At 46.3% G+C, this 23,338-nt stretch overlaps 1 protein-coding gene across 3 annotated transcripts in view; it reads right to left on the bottom strand.

Moving 5' to 3' along the window:
* LOC135903502 (cytochrome P450 2A8-like) overlaps positions 1-18,952 on the bottom strand; it is a 134,992-nt gene extending 116,040 nt beyond the window's left edge. For 2 of the 3 annotated variants that reach the window (XM_070522568.1, XM_070522569.1), the window contains exons 1-2: positions 14,577-14,694; positions 13,717-13,884 (exon numbers count right to left, since the gene is read on the bottom strand). The gene's annotated coding sequence lies outside the window, so the exon portion shown is untranslated. Of the gene's footprint in view, positions 1-13,716; positions 13,885-14,576; positions 14,695-18,725 lie in introns of those variants that run through there. The other variant, XM_070522570.1, reaches the window with a different exon arrangement.
* Positions 18,953-23,338: the final 4,386 nt, after the last annotated feature.

Below are 23,338 nucleotides of genomic sequence, written 5' to 3'. Positions count from 1 at the left end.
AGCGACCGAGCCCCCCTACGCGGCTTCCCTCAATGAGAGGAAAGTGTTCTTGAAAGTAGAGAAGCACAGACCATGCACTAAGCAGTGACAGCGCTCATTCTGATATCATTGCAGCTACTCATAACGATGCGGCGGCAATTATTTGAAGGTACAGAAGCTTGTGACATGAAGTTTAGCAATGGACGGGATACGGGAAAGGGGTTCTTCGTAACAGGGCGTTCAGCTTCAGTTAAATGGCATTGGCGTAGTCGATGTTTTCAGACAAATGTCCACAGGGGCTAAAAAAAACCAGGCGCCCAGAGGCACCCTCAAGTACTCCGACAAAGCGACACCACCGCTAAAGTTGCTTGGAGGCTATTGTGTTCGGCTGCTAAACATAAGATCGGCTGATCGAATAACGGCCACGGTGGCCGCGTTTCGATGGGGGTGAAGTGCCGAAACGCCCATGTACTTAGATTAAGGTGCACGTTAAAGAACTCCAGGTGGCCCAAATTTCTGGAGTCCTCTACTGCAGTGTGCCTCATATTCGGATCGTGGTTTTGGCGGGTGGGATCATATAACTGAATTGAAAGCGAAAGTCTAAGCAGGATATATCTCATTTTTTGCATGAGAACAACGGGGTCGGGGGGGGGGGGGGCAAAAGGTCTGATGAAACAAGCGTAGTATAATCAGCCGTTAATGAAATATACATGCAATAGTGTTGAAAGAAGTACAAAATATAAACACAGTGCTGGGGGCAGGATACCGGTGGCGGGAAAAATCGACACCAACACGAATTGTTGAATAGCATGCTTTGTGTTGTAAAAAAATTAGAATCGAGATAAGCTGGTGCCATAGTGTGCTTTTATGTAGAATGTAAAAAAAAACGCTGTTATGGCACAGCTGTTAGCGCGTATACGCTGTCGCCTGCAAAATTTATTCGCAAAGGGTGTGAGCATTTCAATTTGCGTATGACATATTACTCAGCGTATTTCCTACTATGCGCTGAACGAAAATTTCTGCTAAATAAGTGTTGCCTCATCGAAGTTGTGACCTTGCTCATTAAGCTGACTGCCAACTACTTTTGGTAAACTGTAATTCCTGCCTGCTATAGGCTGTTGAGCCTTTCATGAGTTCTTTGTGCGATTGCCATTTGTTGGGCGTGTTGGTAAATTGAAAGAATATTTAGCGCCAGTAAACAAGGACGTAAGGGAGACGACAACGCGACGACGACGACGACGATAGCGCATTGTGTTGTCGTCTCCCTTACGTCCTTGTTTGCTGGCGCTAAATATGCTTTCTTTGTGCGATTTCGCCTAGGTATTGCTTGCTATAAGTGCGCAATCCAGACCTTATACTAGGTTGCTTGGCACGCACGTAGAAACTTAGTTATCTTGTGAATATATTCTGATGGGGAACTTTTTCATTCTAACAGCTGATTGTAAGTTTTTCCATCTGGAGCACAAGGGATGGCCAAAGGGATCGGATTTGCACAATACTAAATTTGAGAATTTCTCATTCACTAGAATGTCCCTGAATTCGCTGTTGCGTCGTTAGGTTAGTATGGGCTGATTAGGACGAATACTAAGGTGTTGCTAGAGGTACTTCCGACCACTCTGTTTATCTTTTTTTACAAGCAGCAGGGTCTATGAGAGCGCGCCCGACGTATTTCGTAGTTTTTTTTTGTTCCTATCGTAATTATACGTCCCCAATGACCATTAATTCCCGACATTCCAGACATCACCAGACATTCTTTGTGTGTTAGAATATTTTACTTTGAAGTTGTATAATTTTCAACGGTAATTGTACGTTTCATATCTCTATTGAAAGCTGTACCACCTGCTGCTTGGTCTTCTAACAAGCACGATGTGCTTAGATTGACCAGCAAACAAGATCTGCCAAAAAATGTATTTGAAATAAAGTATGATTTGATTCTAATATACAACTAAATACACGTTCAACAGCTAAACGCATGCTTCCCTCGCGCGTGCGCTCATTCTGTGTGTGCTGTTGTCCATCGTGCCTCAGTCGGCGCAAGCAGTGCAGATCGGAGTACTCGTCACTGCTGCAATTGCTCCACATGTGTTTCCACAGCGTTGATGCGCCTCCTTAAAACAGCAAAAGGTAATCTATTGAGTGCCCCTCGATGAGGTGCTATGACAACGTGTGCTTCTCGCAAATGAGCCAGTGATACAATCCTGCCTTGCTACCGATCACCTAAGTGAAGGGTGAAAATGCATCCCTCCTGCATGATATCGCTATGACTAAGATGTCGAAGTGCGAAGGGCGATTGACAGTTCAATAGAAACGTTAGCTAACCCTAGCAGAGAAGCGCAGCTCTTCACCGAAGAGTTATCTCCAGTAAGCTCTCTTCCAATCATTTTGACTTTGCGTTTCTTTTTCTTTGATGTGTTACTTTATTTCTTCCTTTTTATTTCAGCGAAATACATTTCAGTGACAATTCCCTCAGGCTTTCATAGTCATAATGCTTTCTTGCGTGCTGTGTCCTGCAAAGTGTTTAAAAGCAGGAAAAAGGGAGGTGGATCAGACGTATTCTAATACTGGAGCGTCAAAATTAGTTTTGGGTGCGTGTGTGAGGCTCTATGTAGAGGCTCATGTGAGCTCACCTAATCTCTTGAAACCGCCATACAATGTTTTCTTTTTTGACTAATTCCGTCTCATGGGACAAGTAATTCTGCAGCGTTATACTTCTCGGTATTTACTACGGAACATAAATACAGATGTTCTATTTCTTAGATGTAGTCATGGGTACAAATGACGTCTAGCTGCTGATATATACTTATACATTCCCAACAGAATAGCCTCTTGCTCGTTTTGTTTTCTTTTGGTCATAAATCAGGGATTTAGAGTCTTAGAGCTTTCCTAAGTATAGGTGTGTGTTATGTCCATCACAATCGATATTGCCGTTGGTGACATACGCATTCTTGCATCGGAAACAAATTTGGTCGTCTTGCAGGGGCAGATTAGTACTTCAGTAGAACTGCAAAAAATTCTTGATGGCCAGTTAGCCGGAAAATGTTTCCATGCCATTGATTGTAACTGAGCATGTGATCTGTACAAATTTCTAATGCCTTGTATAACGCGGAAAACAGTTTCCCTGAATAATCAGCATCAGAAGTGAATTTTTCTAGTACTTTGGAATGAAGTTATTGCAAGAAGGGCATACAGCAAACTTAAAGAAGGGAATTGCGCTAAAAAAAACACGGACGAGTAAGGACATGGACGGGCGCAAACTCGCGACTAATTTTATTCAGAAGGAACACAAATATATATATACCTAGATTCTTATTGCCTAATCATTGCCTAAGCGCACATGCCAAGAACGTTTTTTTCTTTTTTATACAAATTTATACTGGAATCGCTTACACAATCATCACCTGACTTATCAATGTAAAAAGCTTCTGCGAGTTCACGTGCTACCTGGTTACGACTGCGCCTTAAGATTTTGGTTCTAGCCAGCAAAGGCTGGCATGCTTTATCAGGCGTAGCCAAAGGGCATGCGCCGCAATGTAAGGGCAAATTTGACCCTTTTTTCATGTATCATGAAAAAAATAAAAATTCATGAAATCATGTGTTCACCTGGTAAATGACAGCCTCAACAATCAGATTGGCAGGTTGCAGAAGGCTGGTTTTCCCGTTTCCGTCGTGGCTGCTGTGGCAGAGAAGCTTCTGCAAAGCTTGAAACCTAGAACACCTCAACATGGTGGCGGTCAACCGAAGACCAGACCGGCGGTTCTCCCCTATATTCATAGGGTCTCCCACAACCTGAAGAATGTAGCCAATCGCTACGGTGTGCCGGTGGTATTTTCTGCCCCGCGCAAGTTGGCCTCTTTGTGCCCCCGGATTGTCTCCGGCGAGGAATGCGTGCGAGACTGCATCAAACGTCACGCCACCCAGTTTGTCAGGTGTTCGGTCGGGGTTGTGTATGAAATTCCCCTGACATGTGGAAAAGTTTACATTGGCCAGACGGGCCGTTGTATAAATGAACGACTAAGGGAACACAAGCTCTCTATGGTTAACGAAAAAGGGTCAAATTTGCCCTTACATTGCGGCGCATGCCCTTTGGCTACGCCTGATAAAGCATGCCAGCCTTTGCTGGCTAGAACCAAAATCTTAAGGCGCAGTCGTAACCAGGTAGCACGTGAACTCGCAGAAGCTTTTTACATTGATAAGTCAGGTGATGATTGTGTAAGCGATTCCAGTATAAATTTGTATAAGAAAGAAAAAACGTTCTTGGCATGTGCGCTTAGGCAATGATTAGGCAATAAGAATCTAGGTATATATATATTTGTGTTCCTTCTGAATAAAATCAGTCGCGAGTTTGCGCCCGTCCATGTCCTTACTCGTCCGTGTTTTTTTTTAGCGCAATTCCCTTCTTTAAGTATGTACGACCGACTCGCCCAACAACGTGCTCTCCTGGCATACAGCAAAATCAAGGAACTAGGAACCCTCACAAGTTGTTTCTACGATGCATGCAGTAGCATAATTTTTAACAGAGGTAAAGTTCGTGCCAGTAACAGAGAATTTGCTCTCACGTGATCACTTTATATACATTCATAATACGGCCTGGGCGCCGGTAGAGCGGAGCCGGAGAAGTGCGTTTCATACAGGCATGTTCACTTTCTAAACCCACACTTAAACGGAAACATTACATTTGCTTACATACACATGAGGCGGCCAATTTCCACAAGCATTCGGGGAAATGAAACGCTATACCTAAGTAACCATTGCGTTAGCATCAGTATGCCAAGCGTAAGGTGACAACTTGCGTGCCTATTTATTTCGTGGCCCTTTTTGAGAAACGCAGAGGTTTATTGGCTTGCGCTTTAGCGCCTTTACGCAAAATAACTTCCTCCAATGTTCCGTCCTCGTGCTTATTGCAAGTTCTTAAAATTAGTTTTAACTCGTTTATATGCAACATACCACTGCATTATGAAAATATTGCCTCCAAACTTATAATAACCGTTCTTCCGGTGGCATGACAACAAATAATCGCCGGACAAAGCTTCAAGGAAATAAACTCAAGTCGATTATGAAGCACTTCGTGTAGTTCATTGGTGGCAGTACAGTGGAGTTTGAAACGACAGCTTCATCGTTGAAATCTTTAATGCTGAATTCATGAAAAAAATAGGCATTTACTGCTTACTTTTACACATCTATTCGACCAACCAATAGATCTGCTGTTTAATGTAATCAAATCTCTGTATCTCCTTTTGTACAAAATGCGTCTTACATCCAGAAGAAGAATTTACCTCCTCGTAGGCGCTGAGCACAGCTGTAGCATATAACACACAATGAGAAATTACTTTTACCATAGTTCATTTTATTTATTCTTCAAACGCGGTCGTTCAACGGCACTCAAATGTATTTTAAAGCTTTTACGTACGTCTCAAAAAGAGCACCGGATGAGGCGCCAGCGCGACCAGTTATGGACATCCGTTTTCGCTTTAACGGAAAATGTTTTCGGTTGCCATCATAATATGAGGATGGCTGACATATCCTGAAACTTACGATGTTGGACCGGCAGAACACGAACAAAAATGCAGCGATTCTGCCAGCAAGTTTAGCAAATGTCTGCGTTTCAGAAACGATCACGGTGGAGCTGTGATAAATGTTTCTGGCCATGCAGCCATCCCTGAACACAATAACACCATTCAACAGATTTATGCTTCGATTTCAAGCCATATTCTGAGACCTCACTCTTGGTAATGTTCAAATAAGGACCATCACCGGATGGGTCCCGACTTTCTATTTGTTTCCGCGAAATGTTTCCGTGGATAATCAAATCGCTTCATTAATTGGAAATGCGCTATTATCAGCACAGACAATTGTTTAGGCCGCCGTTCAGTTGAAATGTGGGCTTGCATATGCAGATACTGCACAGTGGGTAACGAAGTTATGAGGGACATCAGAATAGGTGACGTAGGTTATGATGTATCTGAACACATAATTAACAAGCGGATTGTCTCCTACACGTCTGCTAAGAACTTCATAGCAAAGGAATTAGAAAGTTTTCGATTTCTGTTTCTACGCTGACCCTACAAATAGAAATGAGTAATACCATTGGTCACCTTTGAAATAAAGTGCTCAACCTAACAATATCTGCATCGACTATACAAAAACATTCGATACAATTTTTTACGCCGAGCTCATTCTCAAACTCGCAGAATTATTCACTGGCAATCACGATACTCCTATACAAAGGTAGATATCAGTCTACTTACGATAAGGATATCAATTAGTTAACATGATCCCTCTTAGTCGTCAGCCATTCAAATGATGTCAAATGCACCCCAATGCTGCCTATCGGGCAGCATTTGTTTCTTATATATACAAATGACATCGTTAAGGTCATAGATAACATGCGTAGATGAATGAATCCATCTATACACAGGTGACTAGATTCGGTAGTCAAATGTCACTAATGCTCACGACCAGTTTTTGCTCGATGAAATTTCTTATTTGTTCTGTGATCAGGATTGCCCATGGCGAATGAAACTAAATTTTAGGTAAGCTGTTACTGTTATTTTACAAATAAGAAATACTCACTGCACCTGTTGTATGCACACGCTGGGCGTCATCTAAATATGAGGAACATTTGATATGCTCGTGTGGCGTGACTTTTCAATTTGAAGCATTAAAAGCATGTATACCATCAATGCGGTAAGTAATTCATATTCATTAAACTGGTTTATCTAAGTCCCTTGCTTGGTAATAATTTTATTGAATTGTCCTGCAGTTTTTTGTCGACACCCCCTCAGTTATCCGACGTTAGGACGTCAAGATGTTGTCAGAGCGACACCTCGCGGGCCTGCTGGACAGCACAAAGTTGGCCACCGTGGTCGGAATTGCGCAGAGCGGCGGCCCACCTCAGCTACAGGGAGAATGAGTTTCACTCGTTTCTTTGTTGGGCTTTTCATTCTCATAACATGTGTTCGAGTGTAACTGTATTCTACTTGCATATCTTACATGTGTCTTCTTTGTGTACTTCGACGAATATCCGTTAGAAGTCAAACGCGTTCGGGAAGGTATTTGTTTGTAGTTGGGATAGGGCCGTAGCTTGTGCCCAGATTAGATCTTTGTGTGCTGGTGGGAATGGTCATCCAGCCTGTTGGCACATCTTTGCGGAGTGGTTATATCTGTTCAGTCTGTCTCATTCGACTCGGGGATCTTCCAGAGAGGCAAGGCGAACGCTGCGAATTACCCCCTTATGTGTTTTATTTATTTTTATCAAAAGTAACCTTATCTTGCTTTTTCATGTCATATTTTGAAATTTCACGAAAATAGAATTCCTTTGTGAAGCCTTTTCAAATAATTTGCTGCTTGTTTGTCATGTATTTGTCATTTCCACAATGTTATTGTTAGAAGCAAAGAAAAAATAATTATATTATCATATTTCAAAATAAACTACTCTGCGATGCAAATTTCTTCACCGATGAAAGCTTTTCGTGCACTCTTTCAAAACACTCCACATTCAGACAGGAAGGAGGACTTTCAGCATCCATGCTGCACCCTTGCCGGGCCAAGACAATGTAGTCTTCGCTGTTCGAATCGTCACAGGCGCAAGCAAAGTGGACGCAGATAAATAAAGACTTAGCTTCGTCCGAAACAGTAAACACTGATAGAAATAACAAACTATTAGAGAAACATACGAAGCATGTAGGTTTAATCGCCGTGTTAATTGCAGTAAGGATTCGCTCATTAATTGTGTTACTACCCTCATGGGTGTAGCACTCGGATGTGAACATCTGTAGACTACGTAGAATAAAACGAAACACATGTTATTCCTACTTTTCATCAATAACCATTTGTTTGTCGTAATTAATAAAAACGAGCTGCATAAAGTATTACTGTCGCTTTCCGTTTCTCCTTTTCTGCCTTTCCGGTTTCTCTGTTTGATTTTTTTGCTCCTGCTAACAGGAATAGCGTCGATGGGTTGCAGTAATTATGCGCAGCTGTTCGTAGGCAATTAGGAATTGATCTGTCAGGAGCAAATCAAGATAGTGGTGTGTTGAGGAATCTTTCGTTGCTTACATGCTATTACCAGGAAAGGCGCTGTGTAGCGTGCAACTGGTAGCGCCAGTGCAAGTGCCTCGCTGGTCGGGTGGACAAGTAACTTTTGCCAGCAACCTGGCCATTCATATCGGGTACATCAGATGCGCAAACACAACTGCGAGTACACACACTACGCAAAAACGATTATTAGTAACATTTGTAGCAGCATCGACGTTGAGGAAGATGACGTGAACGGCGGCTGGCTAGGGACAGGTCATTGCCTAGGAAGCGAAGCGGACGCGTGGCTCGGATCACGCGCGGCCGTCGTGAGGGCCTGGAGATTTATCCACCGAGGAAAGACCGTCAGCTAAGACCTTCTACTCAGTAAAAATATGCTTCTGTTTATTGTGGCTCATCGTTATCACTGCATTTACAAGCCACAAGATTGCTTACCGTGGACAACGAATATTGCAGGCGACAATCACGACGCTACCAATGGTCAACGCAGAACCACTGCCACAGATCACAGCGATCCAACAACTCCTGCATTAGAGTGCGACGTGGGTTCTTTTTCGTTGATCTTACCCCACTACAGGCCAGCGTACCCCCAACTGTGGATAGCTCAAGTAACCAGCCAGCTCGCATTCACGCGAGTCCGGTCGCAGACTCAAAGTTCGACCATCTCGTATCCGCGCTGACGCCCGAGATCGCCACCTGGCTTCGCGACCTGATCTCTCAACCCCCGGCGACAGATCCATTCGACATCCTCATGAGCCAACTCGTCAAACGCACGACAATGTCCGCACAGCGATGGCTACAACAGTTTTTTCAAACTGAAGAGCTCAGGAATTGCAAATCTCTGCAACTCGTTCGTCGTTTTTAACAGCTCCTTCGAGACAAGGCACCCACCTTCGATCAAGATTTTCTTTGAGAATCGTTCCTACATAGTTTGCCCTCCTCCGTCCGGATAGTTCTGGCGACCACTAGCAGTTTGCCTGTGTCTCAGAGAGCCCATCTTGCCGACTACGTCATCGATGCATCAGTGCCGCGGGTTCACTTGTGGTACGTTCAGCCGCATCCATTCTGCCACCCTCGCCCTGCCTGCGAAGCCTGCGTGATGAATTCCGCAAGGAGAACTGCATACTGTCAGACCTGATTACCATTATAAGTTCTCGACACCAGTGATCTTCATCGTGCGGGCTTTCTTTCTCGTGCATGCACTCGCCGTCCTCATCACGGCAAGGCGCATGCTGGTACTTTCGTACGTTCGGTAACACAGCGCCAAAATGCATGACACCCTGTAGTTGTCAGGGAACCTCCCGGCAGCACAGCTAGAAGCGCCGACTGGTGCGAGTGCCGAAGTCAGCCGCTTATTCTTGGTGACTGACAAAACTACAGGCCTGATTTTCCTCGTGGATACTGGTGTGGAGTGCAGTGTCATCCCTGCCTCATCTGTGATTCGCAATCACCGGGAAGTCGAATGAAGCCTGCAAGCTGCCAATTAACGCCCCCATTGCCACGTAGGGAGAAAAAGTACGGTCCGTCGACATACGCCTTAGGAGTTTATGCCAATGAATTTTTCTAATTGTAGATGTTTCCTGCCCCATCTTGAGTGCGGATGTCCTAGCCCACTACAACTTCGCAGTTGACATGCATCGCAAACTCTTCCTTGATGCAACGACACAGCTTTCTCTGCTTGGTATAGCCTCACGAGTGCCACTTGTGGCGTTCAGGAGCGCATTGCCGAAGTCAGTTTACATAAAACTGCTTTAGCAGTTCCCATCGTTTTTTTCTACTCGCCAACTACCTTTCCTGGTCAAACAAGACGTGGCCCACCATATCATTACCACCGGTTCAGCTATCCACGCTCCAGCTCGTCGTTTACCACCTGATTGCTGTTAGGTCGCGCAGCGAATTTGAACACATGCTCAAACTCAGGATAGTGTGGCCTTGTTCAAGCTATTACGCATTTCCACTGCATATGCTGCCCCAGGCGTCTCCTGGATATTGCCGGCCGTACGGGGATTACCGTATGCTGAGCAATGGTGCTTTGCCGGACCGTTACCCGCTTCCGCACATTGCAGATTGCGCAGTACCACTGCATAGGGCAACGATATTTACAAAGATCAAACTGGTGAAGGGTTACCATTAAAGTCCTGTGGAACAAGCGGATATTACCAAAACAGCCATCATCACACCAATTAGACTCTTCGAGTACGTGTGTATGCCTTTCGGTCTTCACAATGCTGCAAAACTCAACAATTCACCGACACCGTGACAAGTACATTGGCTTTCTCTTTCGTGTACATCGGCAATTAGATTGTCTTTAGTCGCGACGCAGAACAACACATCCAACATATGGGCGAACTCGTTCAGCGCCTTGCCGAATACGGCGTTATCATTAAGGCGAAGTGCAAATTCGGTACGCTCGAGCTGGAGTTCATTGGTCACCGTGTCGACAAGGATGGGATCCGTTACTTAAAATCCGTCCAAAATATACATCGCATCTGTCCAAAACATACAAGATTTTCCTGAGTCCCCTTTCGTCCACAAACTGTGGGAGTTTCTTGGCCTCGTGAATTTCAACAACACCTCATCCCTCACTGTAACGTTTTTCTCCGGCACCGAATGGACATGCTCCAGGGAAACAATTCCTAAACAACTGAAATAACCTCATGCACAGAAGCACTATCAGCTTTTGATACCACCACAGCCAAGCTGTGTCAGGCAAACCTTTTCGCCCATCCGAGACCAGGGGCCCCACTTTGCCTGATTACCGATGCTTCCGATACTGCAGTAGGAGCGGTGCTTTGCCAGTTCGTGGATGATGTCTAGCAGCCCCTTGCCTTCTGTTCTCGAAAGCTGTCATCCACAGAGACCCGCCACAGAACTATCGCAAAAGAACTCCTCAGAATGTACATGGTTGTACGTCAGTTCAGACACTTTGGGGAGGGATGAGAGTTCACCAAATGGACAGACCACAAACCTTTGACCTTGGCCGTCCGGTGAAATTCTACCATAGTTTAACCACGGCAAACGAGCCACTTGCCTTCAACTCATAACAGGAGTTTCGAACTGCTTTTTGCTTGCAACATAGCATCGACGCCCCAAGAATATTCGTTGCGGGAGACCCTGAATACGTAACAATACTAAAGCTTATTTCTTGGGCGAGACAATCTCTGTGATTGGTTTCGCCACGTAAGCGCAAGTTTATCAAGCCTGTGTGCTTCGTACAGGCACTGAGAATTTGACTTTTTGACACTGTGACTTTTTGTGTGCCGTGCCTGGTCATATGAGAGTGCCATGTGCCAGAGTGTCATACTACCGCTATATCATAAGAAGCCAACAAACACTGACACGAAGGACAACATTGGGGAAATTACTCGTGCTTAGTAAATGAAATAAAGAAACTATAAATTAATGGAAATTTAAGTGGATGAAAAAACAACTTGCCGCATACAACCGCTAGGCACTCTATTGCTTCTCTCAGAAAATTACTGCCTATTGCAGGTGAAACCTCTCGAAAACGACAAACGTAATTCGAAGAGCGGATACAGGAGAGATGCACAAATGACAAAAGCATAAGCACCGTGTTTATGACCGCACGCCGTAGCCTGCTGAATTATGAAAGCAGAACGCGGGCTGGCATTCGTTTTGAGGGGGAGGGTAAAAATAACCACTATTTCTACAGAAGGAACACGAAGAGAAATGGCTCGTGTTGCGGTCTGGCTGTCCAAAATAAGGACTTTTCTGGTGATGTTTAAAAGTAATTCCTTAACTAATCGTCTTCTTGTGGATGCAAATGTTCTATTTAAACGAGGAAAATCACTCATACCAACATATGTTGAAAAAGAGTTGCTCACAACTTTTGTCACAAACTTATCTTTATGACATATTGTTGTGAGGCCTTAATAATATGTATGAAAACACACTAGCCAAAAGCAACCAGTCGACGCAGGTTTGACAATCCGTTCTTCTGTATGTTCGCTGCTCTTTTTAATCCCAGAAACATTTTTATCTACTTCTGCTGTTCTATCCTATCTATCTAGCCTCTTACACCTACCGAGTGGCCCAAGTTGTCCCCAGCATGGGCTACTGGTACATGCTCAGGGCCGTAATGCCGTCATTATCGTTCCATTCTCGTAATTGTAGCTTAGTCATTTGAATCTCCATGCATCGTAGGCCTAACACACACTACCCAATTCGGACCAAAAGCACTCGTCCCACCGAACGTTCGCACTTAGCTAGTTGTCGCGCCTCTACCTAGAAATATGCACCCTGAAGACAATCAAGAGCGAAGTACAGACGAGCTAAACGACTACAAAAGCGCTACGACCAAGCCACATATGTAGCCTTCGTTTACACAGCGGATCACCACAGTGGAATACCGGTCGCGGCGAGCACCGCCTCACCGTGTCCGCATCAATACTCACCACTCAAACCGACGACGAAGAAGCAGCCATCGCTTTTGCCTACGCCTCTGCTAATACCCACTGTGTCATCAGTGATTTGAAAACGGCCATTCGACACTACCCTAGAGGACTGATAGCACAATAAGCCCAGAAAATACTTCCTGGCACTCCTCCTTCAAGGCAACGTCGCGTCGAGATCATCTGGGCTGCTCGTCACTCAGGTCTTGTTGGAAACGAAGCCACCCGCGATGTTGCCATGGGCTCTCGCACGCGCAGAGCATTATCCTTCTACTGCGTCTTCCGATCCTGACGATCCCTCTATTCTGCATCATGGTCACGCGCGGGCCCGAATGGTCACGTTCAGAGAGATCCTCCTACGCTACCGCAGAGGGCGGTTATGCTGCCCCCCTCTCCAATACACAAAACACTGAATAAATCTCAATCCACCATTTTGCAACTACATGCGAGGCTGAATCTCCCAAACCCCGGGCTATAAAACTGCATTTACCCCATGCTGCAAAGCGTACGAGGCCCGCGCTGACCTCGATCTCAGTATCTTGGCATGAACCAAAGCCTCATTCACTAACACCCACCGCACTAACACTACAAGCATTATAACTAGGTCGAGCACATGGAGAGTTTGCTGCTCAACTTGGACCCAGAAGAGCAGCTCTGGGGCTTTTCCACTTAGTCCTACCGTCAATTGAGCCAATGGAGACTGTAAAACCTGAAACCTAAACGATGGAAAAAACAACGCTAGAAAGTTTCATAGAAAGTACGAAAGGCTCTAACAATGTAGCAAGTGACGTCGTGCCTAAATTCTTCAAGCTTAAAACACAGCTCATTTTCGTATGCTTTCCTTGGCTGCTGTTCATGCACTGCACTAACGTAAATCCATTGGCATTGTTATGTGCACAATTAGGCGTGAAATGGATCGACAGTTTAAGCGATAAGTCCTTACGCGTAGTGGCTCCGAGATTGAGCATCAAATATATTCTGCAATCTTTACTATGGGGAAGTCTGAAGAAATTAGAACTATTTGAATATAAATACCTCAAAACAACGGTTTTGCGAGCTCTTCAACGTCGCCATTCAGCTTGCAGCATATATGATAAATCACTCCTTCTCCTTATCGTACTGCAGTAAACGAACTCGAAGAGTGCCCTAGTATATGCCATGTTTAGCAAAAGATACAAGCATTTCGGGAAGAAAAACACAGCTTCGAAGAGTCATACAGATGGCATGTGACTGACATGCTGTTTTGATGCAACCTACTATTAGTACGATTTGAAAATAGGACTTTTCTCACCTGCTTGAACTGATTGGCTAGTTTTTTCAAGTCGTCTTGGAACGTCACGATGCGGGGGCAATGTCAAGAAGGAAATCCATGACGTGGTAAATCATCCTGTGGTGGATGGTTTCCCCAACCTCAGACTGGCCTGCAACATCCCGTTTGCAGCATTTCTTGGCAGCATACCTGTAGAAGATGCGATAATTCTGTAATGATTAAAAGTGGCTCAACTAGCATTTTATGCTACTACCAAGCATTGCAGTGAGCTATCAAAAAATCTACAATGCCTAGCTGTCTAAACAAGCGTTACATGTGTTCCTCTTTCCTTTGGTTAAACCATGCAGTATTTTACCCTACAATGTCCTAAAACAGCACACGCCAGAACTGGACAAAAAAATATGCGCAAATAGAATTGAGTGTGATTAAACAAATTGAAATTCGCAAGGGGTAAAAAAAGCGATTATTTAAGCCTTGTGCTAACGTAAGATCATTGGCACGTAAAAGCAATTTCCAGGCAGTGTAAGCATTTAGCGAAGAATGGGTTTGTAAACCTTCAGGCAGCTTATTAGTGCAATAAAATGCAAGCGTCACACTTGGTTTGATGTGCCGTGACTTTCACTCTCTAGAGATTTCTCCAAGCACCAATCTTAACTTACATCGCAGCCTCTGTATTAACTGCTAAATAATTGCAGTACCTCACCACAGAAAGGAGAGCACATGCTTTTCAGGTGACTTGGAGGGTAGGCTTCGGTGATTAGTCTTCAACGGGTACTGCAGCGATTTTGCGAGCTCAGCAGCAAAGAAATTTGCAACCGACGGTGACAAAAAAAGCCCTTGAGTTTTTGATTACGCCTTTTAAATAGGATGCAGTGGCTCACCTTTTCATCAGAATATGCGGCAACCGTCATTTTCAGATACGACCCTACTTTCGGTAGCTTCTCGGAAGGTTAAACAGCTGCTCGAGCATAATCTCAAACAATGCCAGATCATCGTCCTCGTCACTGCCGCTGTCCGAAGAGGAGCTTGTGCTTGTAAGCCAGACGAGTAGCAGGTAACAAAAAGCACTTTATTCCGAAACGCAGCCGGGTATATAAGTAGCGCGGCGATAAGTAGGGGGCGTGTTGCACATGCGCACTGGTTGACTTCCAGGCACAATATTGCGCTCCAGTACATCTTCTCCTCCTTGGAAAAAAAAGGAAGAGAAAAAAACAAACAAAGAACATTGATGAACATTTTCATTTCCAAACAAGGATTGCTTTGCTATTTACGTTCAGGAAGTGGATAACGTTGCGGCACTTGGCGTACCCGTTCACTTCTTCGAAGTGGGGCTTGAATTGCATCTGCTGGGGTACTTGGCATAGCCTGTTTTCGTGTTTTTGCTTGTGATTCAGCAGGGTGAGCAGCATGTGTGGCCCTGAGATGCTCTCTCGTACGGCGTAACTGCTGTCCACTGTCTGTAGCCACTAAGTAGGATCGCGGTGGCCCTGCAGGACCAATTACCATGGCCGGGGCCCACGTTCTGCTTAGCGTGTCGTATACGGACACTCTGTTTCCGCTACGAAGGTCTGGCAAAGCCCGTGTCGTTCTGTTGTAGTAGGAACGCTGTTTATGTCGTATTTCTTGTAGTCGCTGACGAACTGCTTCCGTGGGTATCGTCTTGGGTTCCAGGTGACAGTTGAGAACCGGGAGTTGGCTTCTGGTGTGACGTCCCATGAGCCTTTGAGCTGGCGACTGCAACTGTTCGTCCCTCGGAGTATTCCGCCACTCCAACAACGCACTGTAAAATTCAAGGGTGGAAAACGGGCATTTGTTTAGCAGATGTTTAGCTTCCTGAACGGCACGCTCTTCCAAGCCGTTGGCGCGCGGATGGTACGGGCTAGAAGTGGTGTGGCTGATATTAAATTGACCTGTGAATGCTTGAAATGTTGCACTGTTGAAAGGAGGGCCGTTGTCAGTGCACAGTTTGACGGGAATGCCATGTGTCGCGAAGATTTCTGCACATGCGTTGATCACAGCTGCAGCGGTAGTCCGGCTAAGCTTGCGAACCTCGAAGAAAAACGAATAAGAATCTACCACTATGAGGTGATCATTGCCTTCGTGGTGAAAAAGATCGACCCCGACAACCTGCCATGGCAAACTCGGTAGTTCGTGGCTCAGCATGGGCAGCTTTGCATTTCTTTTTTGTACTTGTCGCAAACAGCGCATGACTTCGCTACATCAGAAATGTTGGCGTTCATGTTTGGCCAGTACATTACCTGTCTTGCTCTCGCCTTCATTTTGTCTTCGCCGCAAAGTGCAGCGTGGAGCAGGCCGAGAACTTCCTTGCGTTTTGATGGAGGAATTACAAGCTTGTTGCTTCTGACAAGCAGCCCATCCTCGACGTGTAGCTCATCACGGTAGCTCCAGTATGGCTTTAAGGCATCCGGGAGCTGCTGCTTGCTTTCGGGCCACTCTGTACTCGCGTAACGGCAGAGTTCGTTCATGAGGGTGTCCTTATCAGTCTCCGTTCTGATACTGAGCAGCTGTTGATCTGAAACAGATAACGAAGAAACAACATTGACTTGAAAGTGCTCTGTTTCATCCACCAGCTCTGTTTTGCAAGGAAAGCGTGAAAGTGCGTCGGCCAAAGACAGTTCCTTTCCTGGTTTGTATATCACGCTGATAGGGAATCTTTGAAGCGTGAGGCGCATGCGTTGAAGGCGAAGAGGGCAATCGCAAAGTGGTTTCTTGAAGATCGATTCCAGGGGTCGGTGGTCTGATTCTACCGTGACTAGTGGTTGACCGAGTATGTAGTCCTTGAATTTCATGCAGCCATGAACTATGGCTAGGGTTTCCTTTTCAATTTGGGCATACCGCTGTTGTGTGGCAGTTAAGGAGCGGGACGAATATGCAATGGGGTGGTCATCTTGCAAGACGACTGCTCCGACACCGTACTGGCTCGCATCCACGGACAGTTTCACTGGCTTAGACTGGTCAAAGTATGCTAGGACTGGTGCTGTGGCAAGACTAGCTCGTAACTTTTGGAAACTGTTTTCCTGTACTTCTGTCCACGTCCAAGCGACGTCCTTCTTAAGTAGCTCCCGAATAGGTGCAGATGCGACTGACAGGTTTGGGATGAACCGAGACACAAAATTTATCATTCCAAGGAACACTTGAAGCTCCTTACGGTTCTTCGGCGGTGGAACTTGCATGATGTCGTGAACTCTGTCTGGGTCCAGTGACAGTCCTTCAGCGGTGAGGAGGTGGCCCATGTAACGTACACTAGTCTGCAAAAATTGGCACTTCTTTTTATTGAGCTTTAGATTACGTTCCCTACAGCGTTCAAGCAAGGCGGTGAGGTTGCTGTAGTGCTCCTGCCTTGTCTTTCCCCAGACCAATATATCGTCCATTACGACAGCTACGCCAGCCAAGCTTCCAACGACCTCGTGCATGGCGCGTTGAAAAACCTCTGGTGCTGATGTGATGCCGAATGGCATGCGCAGAAATCTGTACCTTCCGAACGGTGTGCTCATGGTGCAAACGCGCGAACTTTCTTCGTCGAGGGTTATTTGCCAGAACCCTGACGCGGCATCGAGGGTAGAAAAATATTTGGCTCCTTGCAGCCGCGGCAGTACGTCTTCCAATGTAGGCATATGGTAATGCTCCCGCAAAATCGCCTTGTTTAAGTCGGAAGGATCCAAGCATATGCGTATCTTATCCTTTTTCAGTACTACGACCATATAGCTAGACCACGAGCAAGGCTCTGTCATCTTTGCAATGACGCCATCGCGTTCCATCTCGTCGAGCTTCGCTTTCACGGGCTCTTGGAGGGCGACAGGAATTATCCTCGCTGGTTTTATGGTTGGTCGTACATCGGGTTTCAGCTGCAGGCGATAGGCGATGCCCTCAAGTTGTCCTAGACCCTGGAAGACGTCTTCAAAGCCAGATATGGGGATCTCGGACACTTCGTTGACGGCATCTATGCGTTTTATCAGGCCCAGTTTCTCAGCGACGTGTCCGCTTAATGTAACTGGTACATCTTGGACGACAACAAAAAACGTAACCTCCGTGCTTCGAGCCTTATTAGACACGAGCAGGTTTATCTTTCCGATTGCTTGTTCTGTGTGGCCGAAAAACGTACGCAGGGTTGCGTAACAGTTCTGCGCAGGCGCCACGGACAACTTTCGAAAGACCGTTTCTGGCATAACACAACAGTTCGCCCCTGTGTCTATCTTGCATCTGGTCATGATACCAGCCACATTTAACACTGACACCCAATGCTCGTCACTCACGACCGCTTGAACTTCCAGCGCTTGAAGGAAGTATGTCTCGTCGCCAGCCCCATCTTCGTCACTAGTTATTTCCACCTGTCGCACGTGCCGTCTTTCTGGCCGTGTTTTCGAGCTTCTTGTGCGGCATACCCTAGCAAAATGGTTTCGGCCATTACAATTTTTGCAATACCTCCCTATTGCTGGGCATCTTGCCGCTTTTTGATGTTGTAAGCCACATTTCGGGCAGGTGGCAGTCTTTGCTTTTACAGCGTCAATGATGATTTCCGATTCAAAAGAAGTGCTGCCGCCCTGGCTGCCTCGGATTTCAGCGACCTGTTCTTTGCTGTTCTTTAGAACGGCAGATCTCAACCGTTCTTGCGTAGTTCGGATTTTCAGAAATAAGTCTCTGCTGCAGTTCTTTGTCTCTTATTCCAAGGATTATTCTACTGCGTAGAAGTCTATCTTCAATCTCGCCAAATTCACAGTGCGCAGCTAGAGTCTTCAGTTCTGTGAGCCATCCGTTAAATGACTCGCCCTCGCGCTGGTTCCTGGAACCAAACCGAAACTCGTTGTAGGTGAGATTTGTAACTGGTCTGTAATGTTCTTCGAACTTCTGCATTAATACTTTCCGATCATTCTTCTGCTCATCGTTTTCAAACTTGAAGGTGCGGAAAACACGCCTTGGATCTTCACCGACAGTCATGAAAAATGTAGCGGTCTGAACATCCTGGGGCTGCAGACTCAGCCTTGTCGCTGTTGCAAATAGTTCGAACTCACTTTTCCAGATGTTCCAGTTGTGGAAAATATCACCAGTAACGTCGAGCGGCTTGGGCGGTGGTAGCAGAGTCGAAGTCATCGTTGTGGCTTGTGGTTCTCGTTCCGGATGAGCCCTTGTCTCGTTCATGGGAATCAATACTGCTGTTAAGCTGGCATCCTATGGCAAAACTTGCCGCACGGGCAGGAACTAACTGCCATGCCCACTTCTGACACCATGTAAGCCAGACGAGTAGCAGGTAACAAAAAGCACTTTATTCCGAAACGCAGCCGGGTATATAAGGAGCGCGGCGATAAGTAGGGGGCGTGTTGCACATGCGCACTGGTTGACTTCCAGGCACGATATTGCGCTCCAGTACAGTGCTTGAATCTGTGCCGCGGTATTCATCCAAAAGAAGCAACAATTCCTCGTCCAGACGGCGGCGCTTAGCTACTGCCATGAGCTCAGGACGACCATCACGGTTGCTGCCTTCCGCCATTTCGTCTTCGCATCCCCAGGGTTAAACCAGAACTTATACAAGAAAGGTCATGTGACTTCCGCCACGCTCTCTATTAGTCCACCGCTGGCGACGAAGCCACGAGAACTGCTCTCGGCTGCTCTCAGGGCCGAAAAAGTGCTTCTCCTCGACCAATGAATCACGGCACGCCCACCCCGGCCCGACCACTGGAAGGTATCGGAACAAGGAAGATCACGTTGAGCGCAGTTAGAAGTGCCCCTGTTCGCGCAATCAAAAGCGGTATTAGATATATCTATGAGTTGAAAATAATGGCACCTGCTCTGGGGTCCCAGCTCCGCGACGCCGAGCCACTCGGGGGGTAAGCTCGCATGCAGCCGCGTGAACGCGGTTGTAGCCCGGCACTCAGGCATGACCACGCATCCAGACCAGGCGGAGGTAGTGCGGCGTGAGGCACGCACAACAAATCACAAAGGATACTCACGATGGGGTCTGGAAGACTCTGGTCGCACATGAAGCACGGCATGCCTACTGTGAGTCGGTGACAATATTTGTGTCGCCTTCAATTCGGAATGCGTGTTGGATAGCCAGAGTGACCCCGAGCATTTCCACGTACCCCGCAGAGGAGCTTTGGAGTGAGCCTGCCGTGATGAGGGTCTTCACTTCCAGAACGACTTGAGATACACCATTTGGAGTATGCCCCGCATCACTGGAGAGGGTGCGCTCGTCTGCCACATTCTCTAACAGGTGGCAGGGGTAACCTACTCGTACCCTATAACGCCAATGTCAAGCACAGGGTGCATATCGCGTGAGATCGGGTGTATGCGAAGTTGGCGCGCCGGGGGCGTGTGGTCTATTGGTCCCATCAGATAGTTTGGCATAGGATGACTGAACCGGCCGAGCAGTCACCTCTCTTTGGACGTTAGCAAAAGCCGCTGACTCTAGCTGTCCCATTTTGATTCCAAAAAGCATCTCAAGCGACTTATGAGTAGCCGGTGCGAGGAGGAGGTGTACAGCTGTAGACTGCGGGATGATGTGCACAATTTTATTTGCCTTTCGCAGCATGGCGTTCAGGTCCCCTTTTATTCGGAGTTACCTAGTGGGAGGGTGTATGATAGTTCACTCTACTGATGATGCACGCGTCCACCAGCCGAAGCAAGTTGCGTTCGCGTAGACCGAACCGGCGACCGGAGACAATGCGCATAATGCCCAGAATCTGGTCAGTCTTGAAGAGTAATATAGCGATATGGTATTACGGAATGTTACGCACGGCCGTCATAATTAACACACAAGCCGAGGATGTGGGCACGCTCTACCTGTGGTATAAGGTATCTATCCGCAGTTCAATGGGAGGTCGGAAAGTACCACTACTAGACTGGATGGACACCATCTCGGGCTTATGTGGGGCGCAAGCCAGATCCCAGCTCAACTCAGTGGCGTCGCTGTCTCTATTCCTCGACACGCTTCCTGGTTTCCTTTATGCAAGCCGACCTGATGGCTGCGCAAAAAGGACTTCGGAGTTCTGTTCATCCATTGCCGCAAGCAGGGAGCAGCAGCTCTCATGAATTCAAGGGGAGAAAGGGAAAAAAACAGTGACGAAACAACAACTGTTCTATCAAAAAATCACTTCTCCTTCCTACCGAAAAGGTTACAAAAGCCTAACAAAGTGTACCACTTTTTTTGGCATTCAGCAATGGTGCGCAGGTATACACGTAATCCATGTTACATGTGCCGTATGATGCTAAACGCATTACCGAAATCAATTTCAACAGATTAGTAGCCGGAGATATAAAAGGAAGACGTACTTTATATGGTAATATTACAGGCTTAATACCAATCTTTAGTTATGATTTCCCGTGACAGAGTATTAAATTACGCGGCAAACATAAATGAATTGCACCAATAAATTCCTAAGACAACCGTAGGAATGCGTTAAAAATATATCATCTATATTGCATTTCATGGTCTATAATGTGCATTTTCATATATTTCTTAGTTAATTTCTAGTAGTCACGTAAATTTTGGCAATTGATTAATTGAGGAACCTGTAATTCAAATGCTGCCTGCCATTATTTGTTCTAGCATTTGGAATTTCCCTCGTTTTTTTTCTTAGGTGACATGAATATTTTCATTATGATGATTTTGATGTACACATTTCTTAGCGTTTGTATGCTGTAATAACCTTTCATACTATATGCGGTTGGCTTTGAGCACAGTGTTCAATTAATAAAGCATGCGTATGCGTTCCCAAATCATGAAGACTACCCTGCAGTTTTACAAGTATCTAAGGACTCTTTCTTGTCAAACTATCAGTTGTTTGCAATATTGTGAATATGTTGCACTGCATAGAAGCAAACTATGCAAGTCGGGAATACAAAATAAATAAAATACTATCGCAGGTCATAAAGCACCAGAGCTTTATTGCGGCACGTCGCAATAACGCGTTGTACTCTAAAAGAACGTGCAGGAGGTGGGTCAGCACAACAGAAGGTCTTTTTCTTCTCTTTATCGCGCTCGTACTCTTGAGCGGCCCGGTCGTCGTCTTTGTCGCCGTCAGGGTGTAGCTGGCACAAATAGTTACGCGGCATTACCCTCCCACCAGAACGAGCATCGTCCCGATGCTCATCAAATGGTAGTCGCTAGACTCGATAAACAGCTTGTAGGTGGCCACTTCATTCAGACAGATATGGCTTCATGTGCACCACGTGAACAATCTCAAGCAGCTGCTGACGGCGTTTGGACCTGCGTGAACCGTCTCTCACAACCTCGTAATTCACGTCGCTAATATGGCGCAGAGCGTTGTATGGCCCGAAGTATCGGCGTCATACCGGATACCAAGAGAGGCCCCTACGTCATACCAGATAGCAAACCCAGACTCTTTCCCCCGGTGTATAAACGACGAAGTGGTCATTGAGATTATATCATCGGCCGTCACGTTCTTGCTGTGCAGTTATTATGACGCGCGCAAGCTGTCGTGCTTTCTCGGCGCGCTCAGTGAATTCTGCGGCATCTTCGTGCGAATCACTGTAGTCATGAGACAGCACAGCAACAAGCACTTTAGTGATTATCAATCATGGATAAAGCAAACAGCGTTAGTTTGGTTACTTCCTGGCATGCCGTATTATATGCGAATGTGACGTACAGCAATATTGTGTCGCAATTCTCGTGCTCCACATCGGCGTACATGCAAAGCATGTCTGCGATAGTCTTATTGAGGCATTCTATGAGCCCATTCGTTTGTGGCTGATAGGCTGTCGTCTTCCTACGCGCTGTACTGCCGAGTGTGAGCACCATTCGCAAAAGCTCAGCTGTGAATGCGGTTCCTTTTTCAGTGAAGACGACCGCCGGGGCACCATGTCTTAGGGCAATCTTCTCGATAAAGGACTGTGCTGCTTCAGCAGAAGTGCAGTTTGGAATCGCTTGGGTTTCCGCGAACGGGAGAGATAGTCCTTCGCGGCTATGACCCATTGGCGGCCACTGTCAGCTATTCGAAAAGGACCAAGAAGATCTATTCTAATTTGAGTAAACGGCATTTCCGGTACGGCAATGGGCTGCTAGGGGCCAGCAGGTTTAGTCAGTGGTACTTTGCGTCGTAGGCACATAAGGCAAGTTCGACCGTAATGTTTCACGTCTGCTGCGAGCCTTGGCCAGTAGTACCTTTCTTTTATTCGTGCCATTGTTCGCGTATAAAGAAGGTGGCTCGAGGTGGCTTCGTCATGGCAGGCTTGTAAGATTTCATGGCGCAGATTTTAGGGAACTGCGAGCAGATAGCTCTTCCCTGTTGAAGAGAAGTTCTTCCTGTAGAGAATGCCATAGCGCAAACGGAATGAAGGTAGACTCCTTGAATATATTCTCGACACATTCGTAGCTCACCCTTTCAAGAATTGTATGAGTGAGTTGAGCTCCTATACGTCTTTTTGTTTCCGAGAGATGCGGCCGCATCAACAACTCCTGAGAAGCCACCGTATTCATCCTCGTCAGCGCTCGGCGGTGCAATCGGTCATCTCGAGAGGCAGTCGGTATCTACGTGCTGCCTTCCCGACTTGTAGAATATTGTCATGTCATGTTCTTGAAGCTGTAAGCGCCAGCGTGCCAAACGTCCAGAAGAATCTTCCACCTTGGTCAATCAACAAAGGGAACGGTGGTCACTTACGACTTGAA

The sequence above is a fragment of the Dermacentor albipictus genome, chromosome 7 (genome assembly GCF_038994185.2).
Source record: "Dermacentor albipictus isolate Rhodes 1998 colony chromosome 7, USDA_Dalb.pri_finalv2, whole genome shotgun sequence".
Taxonomy (NCBI): Eukaryota; Metazoa; Arthropoda; class Arachnida; order Ixodida; family Ixodidae; genus Dermacentor; species Dermacentor albipictus.
Note: the sequence above shows the minus strand (reverse complement) of the source record. Positions and strands in the feature narration are given on the sequence as shown.